Source organism: Rhinolophus sinicus, chromosome 18 (assembly GCF_057876585.1).
Source record: "Rhinolophus sinicus isolate RSI-liver-muscle chromosome 18, RSI-T2T, whole genome shotgun sequence".
NCBI classification, from domain to species: Eukaryota; Metazoa; Chordata; class Mammalia; order Chiroptera; family Rhinolophidae; genus Rhinolophus; species Rhinolophus sinicus.
This window is the reverse complement of record NC_142518.1, coordinates 85,432,904-85,458,793: the sequence shown is the minus strand read 5'-3', so window position 1 is coordinate 85,458,793 and position 25,890 is coordinate 85,432,904. Positions and strand designations below refer to the sequence as shown.

Here is a 25,890-nt window from a genome sequence, read left to right as displayed (position 1 = left end):
CCATTAAAAAAAAATCACTAGGACTGTAAACTCTGATTATGCTGAACTTAACTACGGATCCAATATAATGTCTGGCACCTATTATTTGTTCAATATACATTTATTGAATGAATGTAAAAATGAGTAAATGAATAAATAGAAATACCTGACAAGCAGACTAGATTGTAATCTCTATCAGGGCAGAGATTTGTCTCTGTTCTGCCTGTGTTGGTCACTGTATTATTCTCCAGTGCCTATTACAGTGCCTATCACATAGTAAGTATACAATAAATATTTCCTAAAGGAATGGATAAATGAGTTTTTCTCCTTTCTTATGGAGCTATTGCCTGGGTGTGATCAGAATAGCCCAGGTTCTGATCCTCACTACTGGAGGTCTAGAAACTTGGTTCAGTCACTGTACCAAGACTTGCTCAGTCTCTGCAGCGCTACCACACACTAATCAAACTGGCAGGAAGCTCTCTTTTGTAGTAGGGTACCTGGTGATGGGAATAACTTGAACAAATTATGATTTTCCTAAATCAACACACGCACACACACACACACACATACACACACACACACACACACACACACAAACTGCTATCTTATTCCCCTCAGAGAAGGTACAGAAAATTTGGTATAAAAAATTAGGTAGGGATCAAGCTTTATTTTTTTCCAAAAAGCTAACCAACTGTTCAACATCATTTCCTGAAAAGTCTATCCCTTCTAGTATATTGGTTTGAAATGTTACTTTTATCATGTAATTAATTTCCAAAGAGATTTGGGTCTGTTTCTAAACTGTTTATTCTGCCTAATTTTATTATTTTAAATGGAAAAATAGAATTTTTTTTATTTTAAATGGAAAAATAGAAATTTTTCCAGTTACTATTTTATTTCTGCTCACCATACTGAGTATTCCTTTTCTGATATCTCTAAGACAAAGCCAGAAAATAATTTGGTAAGCATGAAACGAGAATCAAAGGAATTACACAATTCAGGGATATTTCACCCAGGCTATACGTACCATCTCTGTCCAACAAGAGAGAACACCTCTCTAATAATCAGTGATATACAAAGCCCTTTGTGATTTAGCTCTTTTCCCTTTCCAACATCATTTCTGGCCACTTTCCATCCTCTCCTCCCCTCGCCATTTGCTTATGAGTTCTCCAATATCCTGTCATTTCACACCTTCTTGTCGTGCACATGCTGTTCCATCTGCTTGGAAGCATGTCTCTTCCTTGTTCACCTGGCAAATTCCTAGTCGATCCTTTTAAACTCAGCCACACCTGTAAATTGTCTGTCACTCCTCCCACCCCATGATGTTTTTCACTTTGAAAGAATGAAACTTTTGAGTCAGGGACTAAGGTAACTTATTCATATCTGTATTTCCAATGCCTAAAACCATGAACACAGATGTTCAGCTAATATTTGTTGAATGAAAAAGTTAATTCAAATCATGCCAATGTTTTAATTGTTAAAGGCGTTCTTATACTACCCTGGGGTGGTTTGCATTCAGTAGTTTTTCAGAAAAACGTTTACTTTTACTGTCACCAATATATCACTCCTTCCCTCCTTATTCCATTGGCCTAGTGTACTTTACTGAACTAGGCAAGGATGAGTGTGGGGGCAGAGCCCCAGAAAGCAGTTTCCAGGCTCTCGGCCTCACATAGAAAGGTACTGGCTCAGGTAGTAAATGGCCATCAACTGTGATTGCATGGCCATCAGCTGTGGCTAGTTGGCCGTCAGCTGTAACCAGTGAGCCACTGGTCACTAATATAACTGCTGTGGCTACGCTAGCAGAAAAAGATGGGGGCTAGCAAGAAGATGGTGGCTGAGCTAGCGAGTGGAGCAGTGAGGGTTGAGAATTGTGTGGCTCCTGTTTCCTGTGTCTCTAACCCAGCCGCCAGCGAGACCATAATGGTATGACTCCCCTACCTATGGCTCCATGGGTGTTCCTTTTTGGCCTCACCATATCCTGCGTTCTTGTGTGGGGAGCGGGAGCAGAGACCCCACAGGCCGCCCCGCATGACAATGAGGATGAGGACAAAGAGGGAAAAAAGGGAGAGGAAAGTGAGTAGCATCCTTAAAGCAGCAGAACTGGGGACGTCACCAAAATGGCGGTGTGAGGTGAAACTCTGAAAAGCTCCCCTGGAATTTACAACTAATTGAACAACAATAACTCCACAAAGGACTCCCTGCAGAGCAGATAGGCAACACGAAGAGGCCCACTACTGAATTCACCTACAGGTGGGCGAATCCCGCAAGCAGGGGAGGAGGGAAGGGAGAAGTGCGGAGACGGAGCCTCGTGGGCACAGGACGCAGACCTAGCTCCGTGCTCCAAGGTCACTGCATCCCGGAACTACCGCAGCTGCGGGAGAGGGAAGAACTCGGACTACTGGGGCTCTGCTTATGGCCCACAGGGCTGAGGGGAGCAGCATATAATACAGCTCAACCCAACGCTCACAGCAGAGATCTTGGAGAAAAGACTGAGGGAAGAAGGCTGAAAACGGTGATTTAAGCCCTTACTGCCGAACAGAGAATGGAAGCCTTAGGCACTGAGACTAGCCGCCCCCTCCCTACCCTCCCAGAGCTTGCCCTGCCCCCACCTGCCCAGTGCTAGAAACGGAACAGTAGCAGTGTCAGAGCAAAGGAACAGATCATTTCCTGTTCTGAGAACTGTGGACCACAGACACAGATTTGCAGCCCAACTAGTTTCGGCAAAGGGGAAGGAGCTGTGGAAGCAGGACCAGCTGTGGTGGTGGTCACCGCCATTGCTCTGGGACACCTCTCACAACTCACCCCGCCCCTGGCCCCAACTATCTGGGCAGATCCCTGCAGGAGTAAACAGAACTGCTAAAACATGCGGGCTCTGAATCTGGTGCAGGAAGAGCTTTGGAACTTCAAAACCTCTCCACATACCCACCGAGACACTGCGTCCTGTGACCTAGACGAACTATTAACAGAGGAGAAGCCCGTCTCCCAGGGAATCCCCCCAATGTGTGAGAAGCTGGAATAGTGAAGAGAAAACATAGCACTACTGTGTGAGAGAGAAAAAAAGGCTGCAGTCGGAGAGAAAATAAAACATTCTACCAAGAAGTACGGGAAAACAAAAGAAATACCTCTTCCAATCAACCTATAGCAGAAGCCACTCCTGTAGATGTCTAGGAAGAGAAACAGTAAATCAGTAATTGCCATGAATAACGAAGGCAACAAGACAGCTCAGAAAAAAAGTGAAAAGTCTCCAGAAAAGGAACTTAAAGATATGGAAATATGTGACTTAAAAGACAGAGAATTCAAGATTGCAGTTCTGAAAAAGCTCAACGAGATGCAAGAAAGCACAGATAGGCAGTTAAATGAACTCAGAAACACAATCAAAGAACAGCATGAGCATTTTACGAAAGAGATTGAAATCTTAAAAAAGAACCAAATAGAATTTCTGGAGATTAAGAACTCAATAGAAGAAATTAAGAATGAAATAACCAGCTTAGGTAGTAGAGTTGACCAGATGGAGGAAAGAATCAGTGACATCGAAGATAGAAACCTGGAAATGACACAGATGGAAGAAGAAAGAGACTTGAGACTTCAAAGAAATGAAAGAACTCTACAAGAACTTTCTGACTCCATCAGAAAGAGCAATATAAGAATAATGGGCATACCAGAAGGAGAAGAAAGAGAGAAGGGAACAGAGAATATATTCAAACAAATTGTCGATGAGAACTTCCCAAACTTGTGGACAGAACTGGACCCTCGAATCCAAGAAGCAAGTAGAACACCTAACTACCTCAATCCCAACAGGCCTTCTCCAAGGCACGTTGTATTGAAGCTGTCTAAAATCAACGACAAAGAAAGAATCCTCGAGGCAGCCAGGGAAAAGAAGACGGTAACTTACAAAGGAAAGCCCATTAGATTATCATCAGATTTTTCAGCAGAAACTCTACAAGCCAGGAGGGAGTGGAACCAAATATTCAAACTACTGAAAGAGGGAAATTATGAGCCAAGCATAATATATCCAGCAAAGATATCCTTTAGATATGAAGGAGGAATTTGCAGACATACAGAAGCTGAGGGAATTTTCTAATACACGACCTGCACTACAAGAAATACTAAAGGAGGATATTCGACCACCATCAACAGGGACAATTTGTGGCAACCAAAACTCAAAAAGGGGGAGAGTCAAGGCCTGAACCGGAATATGGGAATGGAGAAAGTAAGCGTGCTGAAGAAAATGGAATACTATAAATATCAAACTTTCTTTTACATAAACTTAAGGGTAACCACTCAAAAAAAAATCCAGAACTGAAATATGTACTGTAATAAAAGAAGAAACAGAGGGAAACATCACAGAATACCACCACACAGAAATAATAGACAACAACAAAAAGGCAAAGAAACAATGGAGACACAGCCTTACCAGAAAACTAAAGATAGAATGACAGGAAATCCTCACATATCAATAATCACCCTAAATATAAATGGACTGAACTCACCAATAAAAAGGCACAGAGTAACAGATTGGATCAAAAAACTAAACCAATTCACATGCTGTCTCCATATGCTCATCTCAGCTACAAGGACAAGCATAGACTCAAAGTGAAAGGGTGGAAATTGACACTCCAAGCAAATGGTTCCCAGAGAAAATCAGGTGTAGCCATAATGATATCAGATGAAACAGACTTCAGGATGAGAAAGATAACAAGAGACAAAGATGGACATTTCATAATGATAAAGGGGACTATACAACAAGAAGACATAACAGTCATCAATATGTATGCCCCCAATCAGGGAGCACCGAAATATGCCAAGCAACTACTGACAGAACTAAAGGGAGAAATTGACCAAAACACAATTATACTAGGGGACTTAAACAAATCATTGACAGCTATAGCTAGATCATCCAAACAGAAAATAAATAATAAAATAGCAGCCCTAAATGACACATTAGATGAAATGGACATAATTGACATTTACAGAGCACTTCATCCTAAAATATCATACTATACATTCTTTTCTAGTGTACATGGAACATTTTCAAGGATAGACCATATATTGGGACATAAAATCAGCCTCAGCAAATTTAAGAAGATTGAAATCATATCAAGCATATTCTCTGATCACAAGGCTTTGAAATTGGATATCAACTGCAAAAAGAAAGCAGGAAAAAACACAAATACATGGAGATTAAACAGCATACTTTTTTTTTAATTAAATTTATTGGGGTGACAATTGTTAGTAAAATTACATAGATTTCAGGTGTACAATTCTGTATTACATTATCTATAAATCCCATTGTGTGTTCATCACTCAGATTCGGATGGGAAACAGCATACTTTTAAAGAACGACCAGGTCAAAGAAGAAATTAGAGGAGAGATCAAAAGATACATAGAAACAAATGACAATGAAAATACATCCTACCAAAATTTTTGGGATGCAGCAAAAGGAGTTTTAAGAGGGAAATTTATATCATTACAGGCCACTCTCAAGAAACAAGAAAACTCCCAAATAAATAACCTCATGTTACACCTTAAAAAACTAGAAAAAGAAAAACAAGTGAAGCCCAAGGTCAGCAGAAGAAAGGAAATAGCAAAAATCAGAGCAGAACTAAATGAAATAGAGAACAAAAAGACAATAGAAAAAATTTATGTGACACAGAGCTGGTTCTTTGAAAAGATTAACAAAATTGACAAACCCTTGGCTAGACTCACTAAGATAAAAAGAGAGAAGACACTAACAAAATCAGAAACGGAAAGGGGAAGTTATCACGGACACCACAGAAATACAAAGGATCATCCAAGAATACTATGAAGGACTATATGCCACCAAATTCAATAACCTAGAAGAAATGGACAAGTTCTTAGAAACACATAGCCTTCCTAGGCTGAACCATGAAGAACTGGAAAATCTAAACAGACCGATCACCAGTAACGAAATCGAGTCAGTCATCCAAAACCTTCCCAAAAGCAAAAGTCCAGGACCAGAAGGCTTCACTAGTGAATTCTACAAAACCTTCAAAGAGGATCTAATACCAATTCTGCACAAACTCTTCCAAAAAATTGAAGAAGAGACAGTACTCCCTAACTCATTTTATGAGGCCAACATTACCCTGATACCAAAACCTGGTAAGGACAGCACAAAAAAAGAAAACTACAGACCAATATCTCTGATGAATACAGATGCAAAAATCCTAAATAAAATTCTAGCAAATCGAATACAACAATGCATTAAAAAGATTATTCATCACAACCAAGTGGGGTCCATCCCTGGGGCACAAGGATGGTTCAACATACGCAAATCCATCAATGTGATACATCACATAAACAAAATAAAGGACAAAAATCATATGATTATATCAATTGATGCATAAAAAGCATTTGACAAGAATCAACATCCACTTATGATTAAAACACTTAATAAAATAGGTATAGAAGGAAAATACCTTAACATAATAAAGGCCATATATGACAAGCCCTGTGCTAATCTCATAATTAACGGTGAAAAACTGAAGCCCTTTGCTCTACGTTCAGGAACACGACAGGGCTGTCCCGTATCACCTCTGCTTTCCAACATAGTTTTGGAAGTCCTTGCCAGAGCAATCAGGCAAGAGAAAGAAATGACAAGACAAATAGTAACAAGTGTTGGAGAGGCTGTGGAGAAAAAGGAACCCTCATACACTGTTGGTGGGAATGCAGACTGGTGCAGCCTTTATGGAAGGCAGTGTGGAGGTTCCTCCAAAAATTACGAATAGAATTACCATGTGACCCAGCAATCCCTCTCCTGGGTATCTCCCCAAAAAATCTGAAAACATTTATACATAATGACACGTGTGCTCCAATGTTCATTGCAGCTTTGTTTACAGTGGCCAAGACATGGAAACAACCAAAATGTCCTTCGATAAATGAATGGATAAAGAAGTAGTGGTATATATACACAATGGAATACTATTCGGCGGTAAGAAAAGATGATATAGGAACATTTGTGACAACATGGATGGATCTTGAGAGTGTAATCCTGAGCGAAATAAGTCACACAGAAAAAGCAGAGAACCATGTGATTTCACTGATATGTGGTCTATAAACCAAAAACAACAAAAGAACAAGACAAACAAATGAGAAACAAACTCATAGACACAGACAATAGTTTAGTGGTTACCAGAGGGTAAGGGGGTGGTGGGTGGGAGATGAGGGTAAGGGGGATCAAATATAAGGTGATGGAAGGAGAACTGACTCTGGGTGGTGAATACACAATGGGATTTATAGATGATGTAATACAGAATTGCACACCTGAAATCTATGTAATTTTACTAACAATTGTCACCCCAGTAAATATAATAAATAAATAAATAAATAAATAAATAAATAAATAAATAAATAAATAAATTAGTTTCAGGTGTACAAAACAATGTAATTGACATTTACATGCCTCACAAAGTGGCAACCCCATCCCCCAATCTACTATCTCTCTGACGTCACGTATAGCTATTACAATTCCGTTGTTTCTATTCCCTATGCTGTACTTCACATCCTTTGTGTGTGTGTGTGTGTGTGTGTGTGTGTGTGTGTGTGTGTGTGTGTGTGCATGTGTGTGCGTATATATGTAAATTATAGTTGACATTCAATATTATTCAGCTTCAGGTTCAGATGTATAGTGCAGTCGTCAGGCATCTACACCGTCCATGAAGTGTTGTCCCTAACCATACAAGTGCCCATCTGACACCCTACAAAATCTTTATATTCCCCAAATTGTCTTTCATATCCCAGTGGCAAAACTGTGGCTACCGATTTATGCTTTCTAAATCTTCACCTTTTCCCTCATCCTCACCCCCACCCCATCTAGCAACCATCAGTTTTTTCTCTATATCTCTGAGACTATTTCTGTTTAGTTTGCTCATTTATTCTGTTTAAACAAAACGTTGAAATGATGCTTGTAGACTGCAAACCATTTTCAATAGTTGAAATTGAAAGAATTTTGAGAATTTCCCAAGCTATGAATCCCAAGTACAAACTTACTATTGGAAATTAAGTTACTGGAAAACGTTTTATGATTAGTGGTACTATTAGATGGACTACCATTTTTATTTTGCACATGTGCACTTAGACATGCAGAAAACACACAGAAATCTTTTTTAAATGTAATTTACTGTTATATTTTCTTTTATTATTATTATTATTATTATTATTATTATTATGTTTCAGGCATACAAAACAATATAATAGACATTTCACCCCTCAAAAAGTGACAGTCCCCCTCCCCCTACTATTGCCCCTCTGGCAACGTATATATCTATTACAATTCCATTGACTCTATTCCCTATGCTGTACTCCATATCCTGTGACTATATATATTGAATTATAGTTGACATACAATATTACTCAGCTTCAGCTTCAGGTGTATAGTGCAGTGGTCCAGCATCTAAACCGTCCATGTAGTGGTCTCCCTAATAAGACATGTGCTCACCTGACGCCCTACAAAATCTTTACATTATTGATTATATTCCAAAAACTGTCTTTCATATCCCTGTGGCAATATTGTAGTTACCAATTTATGCTGTCTAATACCTTCCCCTTCTTCCTAATCCCCACCTCCCTCCCATCTAGCAACCATCAGTTTTCCCTCTATATCTCTGTGACTATTTCTGTTTACTTTGCTCATTTATTCAGTTCTTTAGATTCCAAATATAAGTGAGATCATAAGGTATTTGTCTTTCTCCATCAGACTTATTTCACTTAGCATAATGTTTTCTAGGTCCATCCATATCATTGCAAATTGTAAGATTTCATTCTTCTTTATAGCCAAGTAATACTCCATTTTATGAATGTACCACACTTTCTTAATCCAGTCATCTACCAAGGGGCATTTTGGTTATTTCCATGTTGTGGCTATTGTAAATAGCACTGCAATAAACATAGGGGTGCATATGTTTTTTCAAATTAGTGTCTTGGATTTCTCTGGATACCTAAGAGTGGAATTACTGGGTCATAAGGTAGCTCAATTTCCCATTTTTTGAGATACCTCCATACTGATTTCCATAGTGGCTGCACCAATCTGCAATCCCACCAACAGTGCACCAGGGTTCCCCTTTCTCCACAGCCTTGCCAGCACTTGTTGTTTGTTGATTTATTGATGACAGCCATTCTGACCGGAGTGAGGTGTTATCTCATTGTGGTTTTCATTTGCATTTTTCTATTGATTCGTGAGGTTGAGCATTTTTTCATATGTCTGTTGGCCATCTGCATGTCCTCTTTAGAGAAATGTCTCTTCATGTGCTCTGCCCATTTTTCAGTGGGGTTGATTTTTTTTGTTTTGTTTTTGGTGTTGAGTTGAGTTAGTATTTTATAAATTTTGGATACTAACCCCTTATGAGATGTGTCATTGAAAAATATCTTCTCCCATTCAGTAGGCTGCCTTTTTGTTTTATTGGTGGTTTCCTTTGCTGTGAAGAAATTTTTAGTTTGTTGTAATCCCATGTTTATTTTTTTCTTTTACTTCCCTTGCCTGAGGGGATGTATCAGTAAAAATATTACTCAGGGTAATGTCTACAAATTTACTCCCTATATTTTCTTCTAGGAGTTTTATGGTTTCAAGTCTTACATTTAAGTCTTTAATCCATTTTGAATTTGTTCTCATGTACGGTGTAAAGAAGTGGTCTCATTTCATTTTTTTGCATGTATCACTCCAGTTTTGAAATCATATGAAGCGTCTTCTCTGACCACAATGCTATGAAACTAGAAATCAATTATAAGGAGAAATCCAGAAAACACACAAATACATGGAGGCTGAATAACATATTACTAATTAGCGAGTGGGTCAATAATGAGATCAAGGAAGAAATCAAAAGATACCTCAAGACAAACAAAAATGAAAACACAACAACCCAAAAGCTATGGGATGCAGCGAAAGCAGTCCTAAGAGGGAAATTCATAGCAATGCAGGCCTATCTTAAGAAACAAGAAAAATCTCAAATCAACAGGCTATCATTACACCTAAGGAAACTGGAAAAAGAACAGCAAAACAAGCCAAAAGGGAGTACAAGGAAGGAAATAATAAAGATCAGAGCATAAATAAATGAAATAGAGACTGAAAAACAATACAAAATATCAGTGAAACCAAGAGCTAGGTTTTTGAAAAGAAAAACAAAATCGGCAAACCCTTAGCCAGATTCACCAAGAAAAAGAGAAAGAGAGGACCCAAATTGATAAAATCAGAAATAAAAGATTAGAAGTGACAACAGATAACACAGAAATAGATAATATTAAGAAAATACTACGAGCAACTATATGCAAACAAATTAGACAATCTGGAAGAAGTGGATAATTTTCTAGAAGCATACAAGCTTCCAAGACTGAATCAAGAAGAAACAGAAACTCTGAACAGACCGATTACTACCGTGTTTCCCTGAAAATAAGACCTAGCCGAAAAATCAGCTCTAATGCGCTTTTTGAAGCAAAATTAATATAAGGCCCAGTTTTACATTATATTATATTATACTATATTATATTATATTATATGTTATATTATATTATATTACATTACATTACATTACATTACATTACATTACATTACATTATATTATATTATATTATACCCAGTTTTATAAAATAAGACCGGCTCTTATATTAACTTTTGCTCCCAAAGATGCATTAGAGCTGATGGTCTGGCTAGGTCTTAGTTTTGGGGAAACATGGTACCAAAGAAATTGAAATAGATAATATTAAGAAAATAGTACGAGCAACTATATGCCAAAAATTAGAAGCTCCCAAAAAACAAAAGTCCTGGACCAGATGGCTTCACAGGTGAATTTTACAAAACATTCAAAAAAGAATTAACACTTATTCTCCTCAAACTATTCCAAAAATTCCAGAAGGTAGGAGGGCTCCCAAGCACATTTTACCAGACCACTATTACTCCAATCCCAAAATCAGACAAAGGCATTACAAAAAACAAAAACTACAGGCTAATATCCCTAATGAACATAGATGCAAAAATCCTCAACAAAATACTAGCAAACCAGATTCAGTAATACATTAAAAAGATCATACATCATGATCAATTGGGATTCATTCCTGGGATGCAAGGTTGGTTCAATATCCACAAATGAATTAACGTGATACACCACATTAACAAAATGAAAAATCATATGGTCATATCAACAGATGCAGATAAAGCATTTGACAAAATCCAGCAGCCGTTTATGACAAAAACTCTCAGCAAAGTGGGAATAGAGGAATCATATCTCAACATAATAAAGGCCATATGTGATAAACCCACAGCTAACATCATACTTAATGGGGAAAAGCTAAAACCATTCCCCTTAAGATTAGGAACAAGGCAAGGTTGCCCACGTTCTCCACTTCTATTCAACATAGTGCTGGAAGTTCTAGCCATAGCAATCAGACAAGAAAAAGAAATAAAAGACATCCAAATTGGAAAGGAGGAAGTCAAATTGTCATTATATGCAGATGACATGATACTATATAGAGAGAACCCAAAGACTCTACCAAAAAACTATTAGAACTGATAAATGAATTTAGCAAAGTAGCAGGATACAAAATTAATATTCAGAAATCAGTTGCATTTGTATACGCCAATAATAAACTATCAGAAGGAGAATTCAAGAAATGAATCCCCTTTATAATTGCTTCAAAAACAATAAAATACCTGGGAATAAATTTAACCAAAGAAGTACAAGAAATCGTGTGTTTTTTAAAAAAAATTAGATAGCACAACACATCAATGCTTTCGTTTTACTTGCTTACAGTATCAGTTAACTATTCCTATGCAAAACAAACAAACAAACAAACAAAAAAACCTAGCCCAAAATTTAATGGCTTAATATAACAATATAACAATAATTTATTTGGCTCACAATTCTTTGGGTTGGGAATTTCATCTGGGCTCAGCTGGGGTCCTTCATGTGTCTACGGGCAGCTGTGAGTCAACTAGGCAAATCTGCTCTTGGGGGTTCACTGGATGTATACAATGCAATAAATGTTAAGATATAGGCAGAAATTCATAGATGATTTTCATACCTTGAGTCAATTACAGTCCTCCATTGTCATATATATCTAGATCCATAGTTGAAAGGCATATTATTTTCTCAAATGATTTTATAAAGCAGCAAGGACTGGTTTCTGTTCCTGATTAGATGTAGAAACACTCCACCCACCCTGTCTCTCCTTGTGAATAGAGTTGTAAAACCTGGATAGAATGCGTGAAGCAGCTACTTGAGAACACTGTAAAGTAAGTGGTTGCAGACATCTCGGGAAAAAAGACAAGAATTCAAAGTACCACCAAACTTGCACCCTTAAGCAATCCTCTGGCGGCAAGTGCATCAGTACTGACAGCGGTGGTGACACCCACAGGAGCCTAAAACTATGAAGGAGGGTATCTTTTCTCCTTAGGAAAATGTAGTATCAAGAGGTCAGGGCAAACCACCATTGCTTTCTTCTCTCTTCCCAGACATGGGCAGTCACAAGAAGTACATGCAGAACAGTGTAGCTGAAGTTCCAGCTTTCTGGCCAGCAAACTAAATAGGGGAGCCCCAGGAACCAGAAAGCACAAGCGAGAGGGCGGAAAGGGAGATGATCAGGAAAATGACTCCATAAAGTGGTTTATGAACTCCTTTAAGACTGTACACCAAAAAGTTCAATTTTACTGTATGTTACATTAAGAAATAACTGAAAATAAGAGAAATACAATTTAAAATCAAAAGTAATTGTAATGCAGGAGTTCGACTCCTGGCAGATTCTTAGATTCCCTGAGACTGAAAAAAGACAATGGAGCCACAGGTAAAGGGTTCATACCACAGTTATATTCTGGAGGTGGCCGGTGGAGATGCAGGAAGTAGGATCCGCAATATCCATACCATCCGCACTTGCTAACGTAGCCACAGCAGTTATATAGCATACAGAACGATAGTGGCTGACGGCCAACTGCTTACATAATTGCTTACATACATAGAGATGTGTCCTGCACATATGCAGGCTACACAACCAAGCCAGCACCTTTCCACCATGAGGCCGAGAACCTGGAAACTACTCTCTGGGACTCCATCCCAACAGTAATCAAAAGAAAAAACACCAAGGGCTTACAATATATCAGAAATAAAAACACACGCGAGGGCGACAATCTTAAAACTGCCTCTGAAAATATTCAAAAAGGAAGACTTTCAGTATCCAGTATAGCGTGACAGAAGCTTGAAAGCTGCCACTAGAAGGAAAGAGTTATTTTCCTACATTTCACTCTACACATTTGGGCAAAAAATTAGGGACCTTGGGAGGAGGCTTATAAAGCTGTTGAAGATCTTGCTGAAAACATCTGTAAATTGTTTTGCCAATACTCATTCATTCATTCATCCTCTCACTTAAATATTAGCTGAACACCTATTATGTTCCAGGCATTATGTAAGTTGCTGAGTTTATGACAAAGTTCAAGACACAGTTTCTGACGTAAAGATTATTAATGATACAGGTCCAGTTTATACTCCAGCATGTAAGCTTAGAAGTTGCCTCTCCACCCTAACAAGTAAACAGCTGAACAAACTGAAAAAATCAACAACTCTTTTTAAATCCATTAGAGCAGTGAGGTCACAGGGCAAACTGCTGCTCGCAAAATGGGAGAGACCAACTGGTGAATATAGAGAATCACAATTTACTGAAGCAGAAAACTTCATGGGAACCAGTGCTGGCGAAACCTGAGCTGTAATTAATGAATTGCTGGAGGCTCAGTGTGGCCAAGTCTGAGAGTTAAAAACTCCATGGGACCCAGCCATCAGGGGTCCCCCACACATTTTGTGAGTTTTATCTCCTGGACCTCTACCAGGTTCTCAAAGTGATTATCAGAGAACAATCCCCTCCTGCTTCTGGCAAGGGGAGGAGAAAAGGAACCATTTTGAAAAGTGCAGAGCATTCTGTTCTCCTTAGCAAGCTCTGCCCTCAGAAGAAACTAATTATCCAGAGCCTAACCTACTGGAGTTTTATCAGCATATCTGCCCTGGGGAAAGGAAATGCTCAGCTGCAGCCAGCTCTAGTCTTCCACCTGGGAGAAGGGAAATACTCAACTCCATCCTGTCTCACCTAAGGGGGGAGAAAAAATCTGAGAAGCACATGTGATATTCACAGACCAGAGGGACAGGCTCACTAAAAGTCTGAACACATGTCCACACAAAAACCTGCACATAGATATTTATAGCAGCTTTATTCATAATTGCCCAAACTTGGAAGCAACCAAGATGTCCTTCAGATAAATGCATAAACTAGTATACCCAGGTAATGGAATATTATTTAGCCCTAAAAAGAAAAGAGCTATAAAATCATAAAAGGACATAAAGAAAACTTAAATGCGTATTACTAAGTAAAAGAAACCAATAAAATTTACATTCGTATGACATTCTTAAAAAGGGAAAAGTACAAAGCCAGTAAAAAGTCCAATGGTTGCCAGGGATGGGGCGGTGTGAGGGGTAAACAGGAGGAGCACAGAGGATTTTTAGGGCATTGAAAATACTCTGTATGATGTTACAATGGTGGATACATGTCATTATACATTTGTCCGAACCCATAGAATGTACAACACCGAGAGTGAGCCCTAAGGTAAACAAACTACATACCTTGGGTGACAATGATGTATCAGTGTAGGTTCATTGATTGTAAAAAATGTACATTCTGGTTTGGAATGTTGAATGGGAGGGGGCTTATGAATGTGAGAGGGCAGGGGTATATGGGAAATCTCTGTATCTTCCACTCAATTTTGCTGCGAAATTAAAACTTCTCTAAAAAATGAAGTCTATTGTCATGCAGGGTGTCATGCGGGGGTCTCTGGTCCCACTCCCCACACAAGAATGCAGGATATGGTGAGGTCAAAAAGAAACACCAACGGAGCCATAGATAGGGGAGTCATACCACTATTCTTGCTGGCAGCTGGGTTGGAGACACAGGAAGCAGGAACCACACGATCCGCAATCCGCCAGTCAGCTTCTCTGCCAACCCACCTCACTTGCTAGCGCAATCCACCATGCTAACTGCAATCCGTGCTTGCTAGTGTAGCCACGGCAGTTATATCAGTGGCTAATGGCTAACCGGTAACAGCTGATGGCCAACTAGTCACAGCTGATGCTCATTCACTACCAGAGCCAGCACCTTTCCATGTGAGGCCGAGAGCCTGGAAACTGCTCTCTGGGACTCTTTCCCACATATATTTTTCAAATAGTCACAAAGCATTTTTATCAAGCCATGCACAAAACTAACAGGGCTGAGAAATTAGTGTTCCTACATTGAAATGTCAAAATTTTTAAATGTGAAAACCTCATTTTTTAAAAATTTAAACAACAGAAATCTATTATCTCACAGAAGTGCAAGATTAAAGTGCCATCAGGGTTGGTTTATTGGTGAGGCCTCTCTTCCTGGCTTGCACATGGCCTCCCTCTCATTGTGTCCTCATGGGGCTTTTTCTCTGTATGTGGAGGAGAGGCCTAGAATCCATCTCTCTTCTGATCTCATCTCTAGATCCTTTGTCTCTCTTCCTCTTCTTATAAGGACACCAGTCCTGTCAGATTAGGGCTTCACCCTTATGGCCTCATTTAACCTTAATTACCTCCTTAAAGGCCCCATCTCCAAATATAGTCACATTTCAGGTTATGGCTTCAATGTATGAAGAGGGGACACAATTCAGTCCATAACAAGGAGGAAACAAACTAACAACAAAGACAGAAGTACACAATTAGGCCAAATTGGTAACTCAAAATTTACTAAAAGAATTTAACAACAAAAAGATAAAAAGGGCATAGATTGGCTTTTGTGCCTCCATAACATTGGTTCTAAATTAATTTAACATCTGCTGAAATACACTAATTGGTAAATCTTTGTGACATTAAGCAATGCTGGGGCTCAAGTTACAGTTACATTGGAGATCCCTTTTTTTTTTAATTTTTAAAAAGGCTTTTGTTAAAATATAACTAACATACAATATTATATTAGTTTCAGGTGTACACTACAGTTATTCAACATTTATATACCTAAAGAAGTGATCACCATGATAAGTCCAGCAACCATCTGACACCATACACCACTATCATAATATTATTGACTATATTCCCTATGCTGTATATTATTACATCACCATGACTTACTAGTTTAACACCTGGAAATTTGGACCTCTTATTCCCCTTCATCTTTTCCCCCAATTTTAAAATTTTTCAACTACAGTTGACATTCAATAATATTTTATATTAGTTTCAGGTGTACTGCCTAGTGGTTGAACAATTATATAATTTATGAAGTGATCCCCCTGACTAGTCTAGTACACACCTGCCATTATACATAGTTATTACCATATTATTGATTATATTCCCTATGCTTTATATCCCCATGACTAGTTTGTAACTACCAATTTTTACTTCTTAATCCTTTCCCCTTTTCCACCCATCCTCCAACCCCCAGCCCATCTGGCAACCATCCAAATATTCTCTGAATCTTAGTTTGTTTCTGTTTTGTTTGTTTGTTTATTTTGTTCTTTAGATTCCACCTGTAAATGAGATTGTATGGTATCTGTCTTTCTCTCTCTAATACCTCCCAGGTCCATCCATGTTGTTGCAAATGGTAAGATTTCATTCTTTCTTATGGCTGAATAATATTCCATTGTATATATGTGCCATCTCTTTTTTTTTATATAATTGTTTACTGATGGGCACTTAGGTTGCTTCCATATTTTAGCTATTGAAAATAATGCTGCAATAAACATAGGAGTACATATAACTTTATGAATTAGTGTTTTGGATTTCTTCAGATAAATACCCAGGAGTGGAATTGCTGGGTCTTAACATACTTCTATTTTTAATTTTTTGAGGAACCTCCATACTATTTTCCACAATGGCTGCACCAATTTACAATCCCACCAACAGTGTCCGAATGTTCCCTTTTCTCTGCATCCTCGCCAACACTTGTTACTATTTGTCTTGTTGATGATAGCCATTCCAACAGGAGTGAGGTGATACCTTATTGTGGTTTTAATTTGCATTTCTCTGATGATTAGTGATGTTGAGCATATTTTCATATCTCTATGGGCCATCTATATGTCATCTTTAGAGACACATTTTTTAATTGGGTTGTTAGTTTTTCTGTGTTAAGCGTTATTAACCCCTTGTCAGATGTATCATTGGTGAATATCTTCTTCCATTCAGTAGGCTGTCTTTCCATTTTGTTGATAGTTTCCTTAGCTGTGCAAAAACTTTTTAGTTCGATGTAGTCCCATTTGTTTATTTTTTTATTTTGTTTCCATTGCCTGAAGTGACATATCAGGGGAAAAAAAATTGCAAAAAGCAATGTCACAGAGTTTATTGCCTATGTTTTCTTCTAGGAGTTTTACAGTTATAGGTCTTATTTTTAAGTACTTAATGCATTTTGCATTTAGTGTTGTATATGGTGTAAGAAGATGGTCTAGTATTTTTTTTTTGCATGTATCTGTCCAGTTTTCCAAACACTATTTATTGAATAAACTCTTTTCCTCATTGTATACTTTTGCCTCCTTTGTCAAAGATTAATTACCGTATACACGTGTTATATTTCAGGGCTCTCCACTCTGTTCCATTGATCTATGTGTCTGTTTTTATGCCAGTACTATGCTGTATTAATTACATTAGCCTTGTACGATAGTTTGATATCAGTTAGCATGATACTTCCAACTTTGTTCTTTTTTCTCAAGATTGCTGTGGCTATTCAGGGTCTTTTATAGCTCCATATAAACTTTAGCATTTTTTCGTTCTAGTTCTGTGAAATATGTCGTTGGTATTCTGATAGGGATTGAACTGAATCTATTAGATTGCTTTGGGTAGAATGGACGTGTTAACAATGTTAATTCTTCCTATCCAGGAGCACAGTATACGCTTCCATTTATTTGTATCATCTTCAATTACCTTTTTTAATGTCTTATAACTTCCAAGTATAAGTCTTTACCTCTTTGGTTAAATTTATTCCTAAGTATTTCATTTTTTTATGCAATTTTAAATGGGATTATTTTTTAAATTTCTCTTTCTGATAATTTGTTATTGTTATATAGAAATGCAACCAATTTCTGAATATTAATTTTGTATCCTGCTGCTTTACTGAATTCATTTACCAATTCTAATAGTTTTTTTGTGGAATCTTTGGAGTTCTCTATAATCGTATCTTGTCATCTGCAAATAATGACAGTTTCAGTTCTTCCTTTCCAATTTGGATGGCTTTTGTTTCTTTTTCTTGTCTGATTGCTGTGGGTAGGACTTCCAATACAATGTTGAATGACAGGGGTGAAAGTGGACATCTTTGTCTTGTTCTTGATCTTAAGAAGAATTTTTTTAGCTTAGCTTTTTCCCATTAAGTATGATGATAGCTGTGGGTTTGTCATATATGGCATATATCAAGTTCAGACATGTTCTCTCTATTCCCACTTTGCAAAGATTTTTTTAAATCATAAATGGATGCTGGATTTTGTCAAATGTTTTTTCTGCATCTATTGATATGATCATATGATTTTTACCTTTCATTTTGTTTATGTGGTGTATCACATTAATTGATTTGTGGATATTCAACCAACCTTGCATCCCAGGAATAAATCCCACTTGATCAAGTTGTATGAGCTTTTTAATATATTGCTGAATTTGGTTTGCTAATATTTTATTGAGGATTTTTGCATCTATTGGCCTTTAATTTTCTTTTCTTTTTTTTTTCTTTTTTTTTTGTAATGTCTTTGCCAGGTTTTGGAGTCAGGGTAATGATGGCCTCATAAAATGAGCTTGGGAACTTTCCGTACTCATGAATTTTTAGAATAATGTGGAAAAAAAAAAGGTGTTGATTCTTCTTGGAATGTTTGGTAAAATTCATCTGTGCAGATATCCAGTCCAGGACTTCTTTTGTGGAGAGTTTTTTAATTACTGATTTGATTTCATTAGTAGTAATCGGTCAGTTCATGATTTCTGTTTCTTCTTGATCCAGTCCTGTAAGGCTGTGATTCTAGGAATTTACGGATTTCTTCCAGACTGTCCAGTTTGTTGGCACGTAATTGCTTGTAGTATTTTCATGTTGTTTTTGTTGTTGTTATTGTTGTTCGTTTATTTTTGTATTTCTGTAGTGTCCGATATCACTTCTACTCCTTCATTTCTGATTTTATTCATTTGGGTCCTCTCTCTCTCTCTCTTTTTTTTCTTGATGAGTCTGGATAAAGGCTTATCAATTTTGTTTCTATTTTCAAAGAACCAGCTCATGGTTTCATTTATCTTTTGTAATGTTTTTTAGACTTTATTTTGTTTATTTCCACTCTGATCTTTATTATCTCTTTCCTTGTACTCACTTTGGGCTTTGTTTGCTGTTCTTTTACTAGTTCCTTTAGGTATAGGATTAAATTGTTTATTTTAGATTTTTCTTGTTTTTTGAGGTTGGCCTATATTGCTATGAATTTCCCTCTTAGGACTGCTTTTGCTGTGTCCCATAGATTTTGGGTCATTTTGTTTTCATTTTCATTTGTCTCAAGGTATCTTTTGATTTTTTTCCTTGATCTCATTGTTAACCCATTCATTGCTTAGTAACATGTTATTTAGACTCCATGTGTTTATGTGTTTTTTTCTTATCATTGATTGATAGTTTCATATTATTGTGGTCAGAGAAGATACTTGATATGATTTCAATATTCTTAAATTTATTGAGACTTGTTTTTTGGCCTAACATGGTCCATTTAGGAAAATGTTCCATGTGCACTTGAAAAGAATGTACATTCTGTTACTTTGGTGTGCAATGCTCTCAAAATATCAATTACATGCATCTGATCTAATGTGTCATTGAAGGCCACTATATCCTTATTGATTTTCTGTCTGGAAGATCTGTCCATTGGTGTCAATGGAATGTTAAAGTTCCCTATTGTTAAGGTATTACTGTTGATGTCTCCCTCTATGCCCATCAATATCTGCTTTATGTATTTAGGTGCTCCTGTGTTGGGTGCATAGGTGTTTACTAGGTTTATATCCTCTTCTTGGATTGATCCTTTTATCATTATGAAATGTCCTTCCTTGTCTCATATTATACTCTTTGTTTTAAAGTCTATATTGACTGATATAAGTATTGTTATCCCAGATTTTTTGTTTGTTTCCATTGTCATGAAATATCTTTTTCCATCCCTTTACTTTCAGTCTGTATGTGTCTTTCGATCTGAGGTTGGTCTCATGTAGACAGTACATGTATGGGTTTTGTTTTCTCATCCATTCCGCTACCTTATGTCTTCATTCTAGTTGTGGAGGGCGCAGCTCACTGGCCCATGTGAGAATCAAACTGGCGACTTTGGTGTTATGAGCACTGCACTCTAACATTGAGCCAACCAGCCACCCTACCCTATGTCTTTTTATTGGGGCATTTAATCCATTTACATTTAAAGTGATTATTGATAGGTGTGTAGTTATTGCCATTTTATTATTCATATTTATGTTCTTCCCCCCCTTCTTCTTCTTAAAGAAGTCCCTTTAACATTTCTTGAAATACTGGTTAAGTGGTAATGCATTTCTTTAGCTTTTTCTTGTCAGAAAAGCTCTTTATCTGTCCTTCGATTCTAAATGATAGCCTTGCTGGGTAGAGTAGTCTTGGTTGTAGTTCCTTGCTTTCTATCACTCTGAATATTTCGTGCCAATGCCTTCTGCCTTGCAAAGTTTCTGTTGAGAAATCAGCTGACAATCTTATGGGAGCTCCCTTATAGGTAACTGCCTTGCTCTTGTTGCTTTTTAAGACTCTCTCTGTCTTTAACCTTTAGCATTTTAATTATGATGTGTCTTGGTGTGGGCCTCTTTGGATTTATCTTGTTTGGGACTATCTGTGTTTTCTGGACTTGTATGTCTATTTCCTTCACCAGGTTAGGAAAGTTTTCAGTCATTATTTCTTCAAATAGATTCTCATCCCCTTGCTTTCTATCTTTTTCTTCCGGCATTCCTATGATGCAAACATTGGTATGTTTGATGTTGTCCCACAGGCCCTTTACTCTATCCTGTAATATTTTTTTTTTAATTTTTGCTCTTCCAATTGAGTGTTTTCTGCTATCCTGTTTTCTAAATTGCTGATTCAGCCCTCTTTTTCATCTGATCTGCTGTTGATTCCTTCTAATGTATTGTTCATTTCAGTTATTGTAATCTTCTGACTGGTCCTTTTTTTATAGTTTCTATGTTCTTTTTTATACTTATTATCTCTTTGTTGAAGTTCTCAGTAAGCATCATTATAACCAGTGTTTTGAACTCTGTATCTGGCAGATTGCTTGCCTAATTTTGTTCAGTTCTTTTTCTGGATTTTTCTCCTGCTCTTTCATTTGGGACATGGTTTTTTGTGTCCTCATTTTAGCTGCTTCTCTGTGTTTGTTTCTATGCTGTGCCTCCCAGTATTGGCATGTGGTCTTATGTAGTAAGTGTTCTGTGTGGCCCAGTGGTTCAGTCCCCCTGTTTACCTGACCCAGATGCTCTAGGAGTTTCCCTTATGTGTGCCCCCCTGTTGTAGTTGAGCCTTGACTGCTGTTGGCCTGGGCATGTCAGTGGGTGGGATTCACTGTCAGGCTTACTGTCTGTGAAGATTGGTCATGACCACAGCACACAAGTTGCTGTGTTGGGGCTGACCTCCATGTAGTGGGATTCACCACAGTGGGCTCTTGTGCTTGCTGAGACCACACTTTTGGTGTGTCACTGTGAGCATAATCAAGTGTTGTTCTGTTGTAGTTCTAGCTGGCCACTGGGTGTGCTGGTTCTGGGGTCTTTTGGGAGGGGTGCCTATGTAGAACAAGGTCAGCTGCTGCCTGTGACTGGTCTGATCTGGTAGGAGCCAAAAAGTGATCTGTGATTGGTTGCTCCCTATGCTGGACCTGGAGAGACACCTCACTGTGAACCGAGGCCAGCCATCACCAGTACCGGGCCTGGGAAGCTCAGAAAAAGGCCCAGGGCACCCTGAGACCTATCACCACTTGTCGGCTGTGCATAAGGCTCAGCCACTGAAAGAGCCTCAGGTGGTGCAAGGATTGACTGGTGCAGGGTCTCCCAGAGTCACCAGTGTGAGGCAAGTGGTGCAGATTCAGATTTGACACCAGTTCTGAGCCTGGGCTCTGCAAAAGGTTCAGGACACACCAAGGCCAGCCGCTGCCTGCCTGGGGCCTGAAGACACCTGAAAGTTGTCCAAGAAAGACTGAAGTGTGGGCCAACACAGGCTGCCCACAATCCGCCTAAACAGCCTCCAGTGGCGTCCGAGTTGGGTGGGGCAGAGTCCCAGAGAGTCACCACGGTAGAGCAAGCTGAGCTCACCAGACCAATGAAAATTCAGATTTGGCTACGTGGCAGGAGGGGTCAACACAGGAAAGATGTCATCCATCTGCCTGCTACACGGGTGGAGGGCTCAACACAGGGACAATGGCACCTTTCCCTCCAGCCCTCACTCTGAGCCACACAAGTCAGTCTCTCCCTGTATGTCTCTGGCACCATCCAAGTATCAGTCCCTCCACTGTAGCCAAGGGTGAGTGCCTGAGAGTAAGTCTGTGTGCAGGCCCTTTAACAGAACACCTGGGTTTCCAGCCGCCTTCCATTCACCCAAATGGATGGAATCCCTGCTGATTTTCACAGCCAGATGTTGTGGGGACTCCTCTACCTAGCACTGCTGCTCCTGGCTGGGGAACTCAGGGTGGGGCTGGGACACCTTGCTCTTCAGGGGGTACCTCTGCAGCCAAGATATCGCTCCTGTTCTGGATCACCACATGTGGGTGTGGGGCCAGGCTGTCTCATGTCTCTGCCCTTCCTAGCAGGCTCGAGGTGGCTTCTTCTTTTGTATCCTTACTTATAGGACTTCTGGTAAGCTAGTCTTCAGATGGTTTTCCAGGATGATTGTTCTATAATTTAGTTGTAAGTTTAATGTGACCACGTGAGGAGGCAAGCACAGTGTTTACCTACTTCACCACCTTGACTAGAACTTGAAAACCTCATTTTTAACAAAAAGTTTTAATAATTTCTCAATAGATTTACTTTTATATTGCAGAAGTTTTTTCTATGATAGTGTTATTTCGTTTGGCCATGGCTTCAGGTAAATATTGATTTTAGCACTTGGCCATTTAGCATTTTGCCTAAATATGTATTCAGTGCACCTCTAGTCACCAATTAAGCAAGAACATCAGAATCACTTGGAGTATTTCATTTTACATGCTGTAAATTTTCTGATTCATTCAATAGGCATGTGCTCTACCTCATTCTCAGTTTTAGGTGTACCTTCATAACTTAATGTCACTTTGAAACAAGAAGCTAAAATCTTTATCCATTCCCACATGCAGGAAGTTATATTGTCACAAACTAGGAATGACAATAATAAAGAAGGGCTTCAAACAAACCATTAGAAAATCAAAGTCACCATTTTGGGTAGACATTCCCCAACATTTATCAACTTTAGCACTAACAATCCCATTTAGCAAGTCAATTAATTTGGTTACCAAGGCATACTTTTCACAACTAGTTTCACTTAGGAGGCTGGCTCGTCAGGAAGTTACATTGTTCAAAGCTAAATCTTTCCTGATGTTCTTTTTCATGACCAAGATTTGGTTATGGCTTTACATTTTTTCCAGCCTAAAATTACAGTAGTGTTGCTTTCTAATTTAGAATTTTGGGGTCTGATTCATCTATGTGCTAAAGCAAATCACAACTTACTTCTCGAGTGTTATATTGTCCCCGACAGTGAGTATTCCCGTGGTCTGCCTTCGTGCTGAAGGGCAGTGACTTAACATTCCAATGTGGGTTCTTGTTTGGCTCATCTTTCACCTGGGTTGACTTTTAAAAACACATGGCTCTGTACTTTGGCAAACACAGAAAAGTTATGCTCTAAGGACTGTCAGATAGCATACCTTCAAACCCACAGTTGCTCAACTTATCAAAAGCTCAGCTAAGAGAAATCAAATTTATGGAGGATGGCCTGAAGATTATGAAGTCTGTCCATTTCTCTAGTCTAAAATTTACCCTGGTATCCCTGAATACAAGAAAACTGTATTCCTGGACTGAATTGCTTTGGCCCTCACATAACCGTTTTTAAAAATTGAGATATAATTCACATACCATAAAATTTATTTTTCCATCATCTATCTTTCATTGTGAAGTGTGGGCATTTATTTATTTCATTGAGCTGTCAGGAGTTTTTATATATCCTGGATACCGGTCCTTTTTCAGATATGTTTTGTGAATATTTTCTCCCAGTGTATGGCTTGCTTACGTATTTTCTTAATGGTGTCATTTCATTAGAAGAAGTTTTAAATTTTGATGAAGTATTTTATTTTTCTTTGATATATATTGTTATCTATGTCCTAAGAAATCTTTGCCTATCGCCAAATCAAAAAGACATTCCCATTTTATTCTAGCAGCTTTACATCTGTAATCCATCTCACATTGATTTTGTGCATGGTGAGATGGGGTTGGGGTTAATTTTTTTCCTATATAACTATCCAGTTATTCCAACACCATTTTATCAAGTAAGGGAACAGAATATAAAATTAAGATGTAGAAATCAATAGCCTTCATATACACAAGCAATAATCAACTAGAGAAGATGATGGTAGAGAAAAACCTCATTCAAATTGCATAATGAAGATTAAATACTTAGAAAAAACTTAACAAACGTGCAAAACACATGTGAGGAAAACTTTAAAACACTCCTGAAAGACACAAAGTAGACTTGAATAAATGGAAAGCTATCCTCTGTTCTTGAATAGAATAACTTAGCATCATAAAGATATCAGTTCTCCTCAAGTTGATTTTTAAATTTAATGCAATCCCAATAAAATACTAAAAAGCTTTTTTTAATGGAAATAGACAAGTTGATACTGTCCATATGGAAAAATAAACATGCAACAATAGCTAGGAAATATACTGAAAAGGAAATCAGATGTGGGATATTAAAGACTATAGAGCCTTTATAAATGAAAGTGTGGTATTGCCTACATGAACAGGTCAGTGAAACAGAACAGGAAATCCAGAAATATAAGCCAAGTACATAGAGAAATTTAGTGTATGATAAAAGTGACATCTGAAATCACTGGGGCTAAGATGAACTTTTAATAAACAGTGCAGGAGAGCCATTCTGAAAAAGATAAAATTAGATTCATACCTCATACCATGCACGAGAATAAATTTCAAGTGGATCAGGGATCTGAATAAATAGATTAAACCACGTAAGTCCTAGAAAAAAAGAATTTGGTCAATTCCTGTATATCCTGGGTGTAGGGAAAGGTTTTCTAACTATGACTCAAAATCCAGATGCAAAACATAAAAGTTTTTAAAAAACATTTACATGGTAAAAAATATATATATATATACATACACACACATACACACACGCAAAGTCAAAGACAAATGACAAACTTGGAGAAGCACATATCACAGATAAAGGGTAAGTATCTCTAATATTTAAAGGACTCTTTAAAATTGAGGGGGAAATACCAAAAACCTAATAAAAAATTAGCAAAAGACATAAAGAGACAATTCACCCAAAAAAGACATAAAAATAGCCCTTAATAAAAATGTTCAACCTCACTTTAATAGAAATGCAAATTGAAATTATACTGATACCATTTCTCAGCTATCAGATTGGCAAAAATTAAAAAGACACTGTTGGTGAGACCATAGAGAAACAGGCACTCATACAGCAGTACCATATGCTGGAGGGAATGCAAATTGTTATAACCCTTATAGAGGGGGCAATTTGGCAATATTTAACAAAAATCCACAGGCATTTACCATTTTTATTTTGAGGAATTTACCTGGAAGATACTCCTTCAATGATACAAATACGTGTGTGTGTGTATATATATATATATAGTTATGCATTGTAGCACTTTTTGTGAATACAAGACAATGAAAAAAACCTAAATGCCCACACAGAGGAGAGTGGTGAAAGCATAACACATAATGG

General features: G+C 38.0%; 1 long non-coding RNA gene across 1 annotated transcript in view; it reads right to left on the bottom strand.

The window, feature by feature from the left end:
- Positions 1 to 25,157, bottom strand: part of LOC141569668 (uncharacterized) — a 49,482-nt gene extending 24,325 nt beyond the window's left edge. The window contains exon 1 of the long non-coding RNA XR_012493404.1: positions 25,087 to 25,157. This is a non-coding gene — a long non-coding RNA (uncharacterized LOC141569668). The remainder of the gene's footprint in view (positions 1 to 25,086) is intronic.
- Between the last annotated feature and the right edge of the window lie 733 nt (positions 25,158 to 25,890).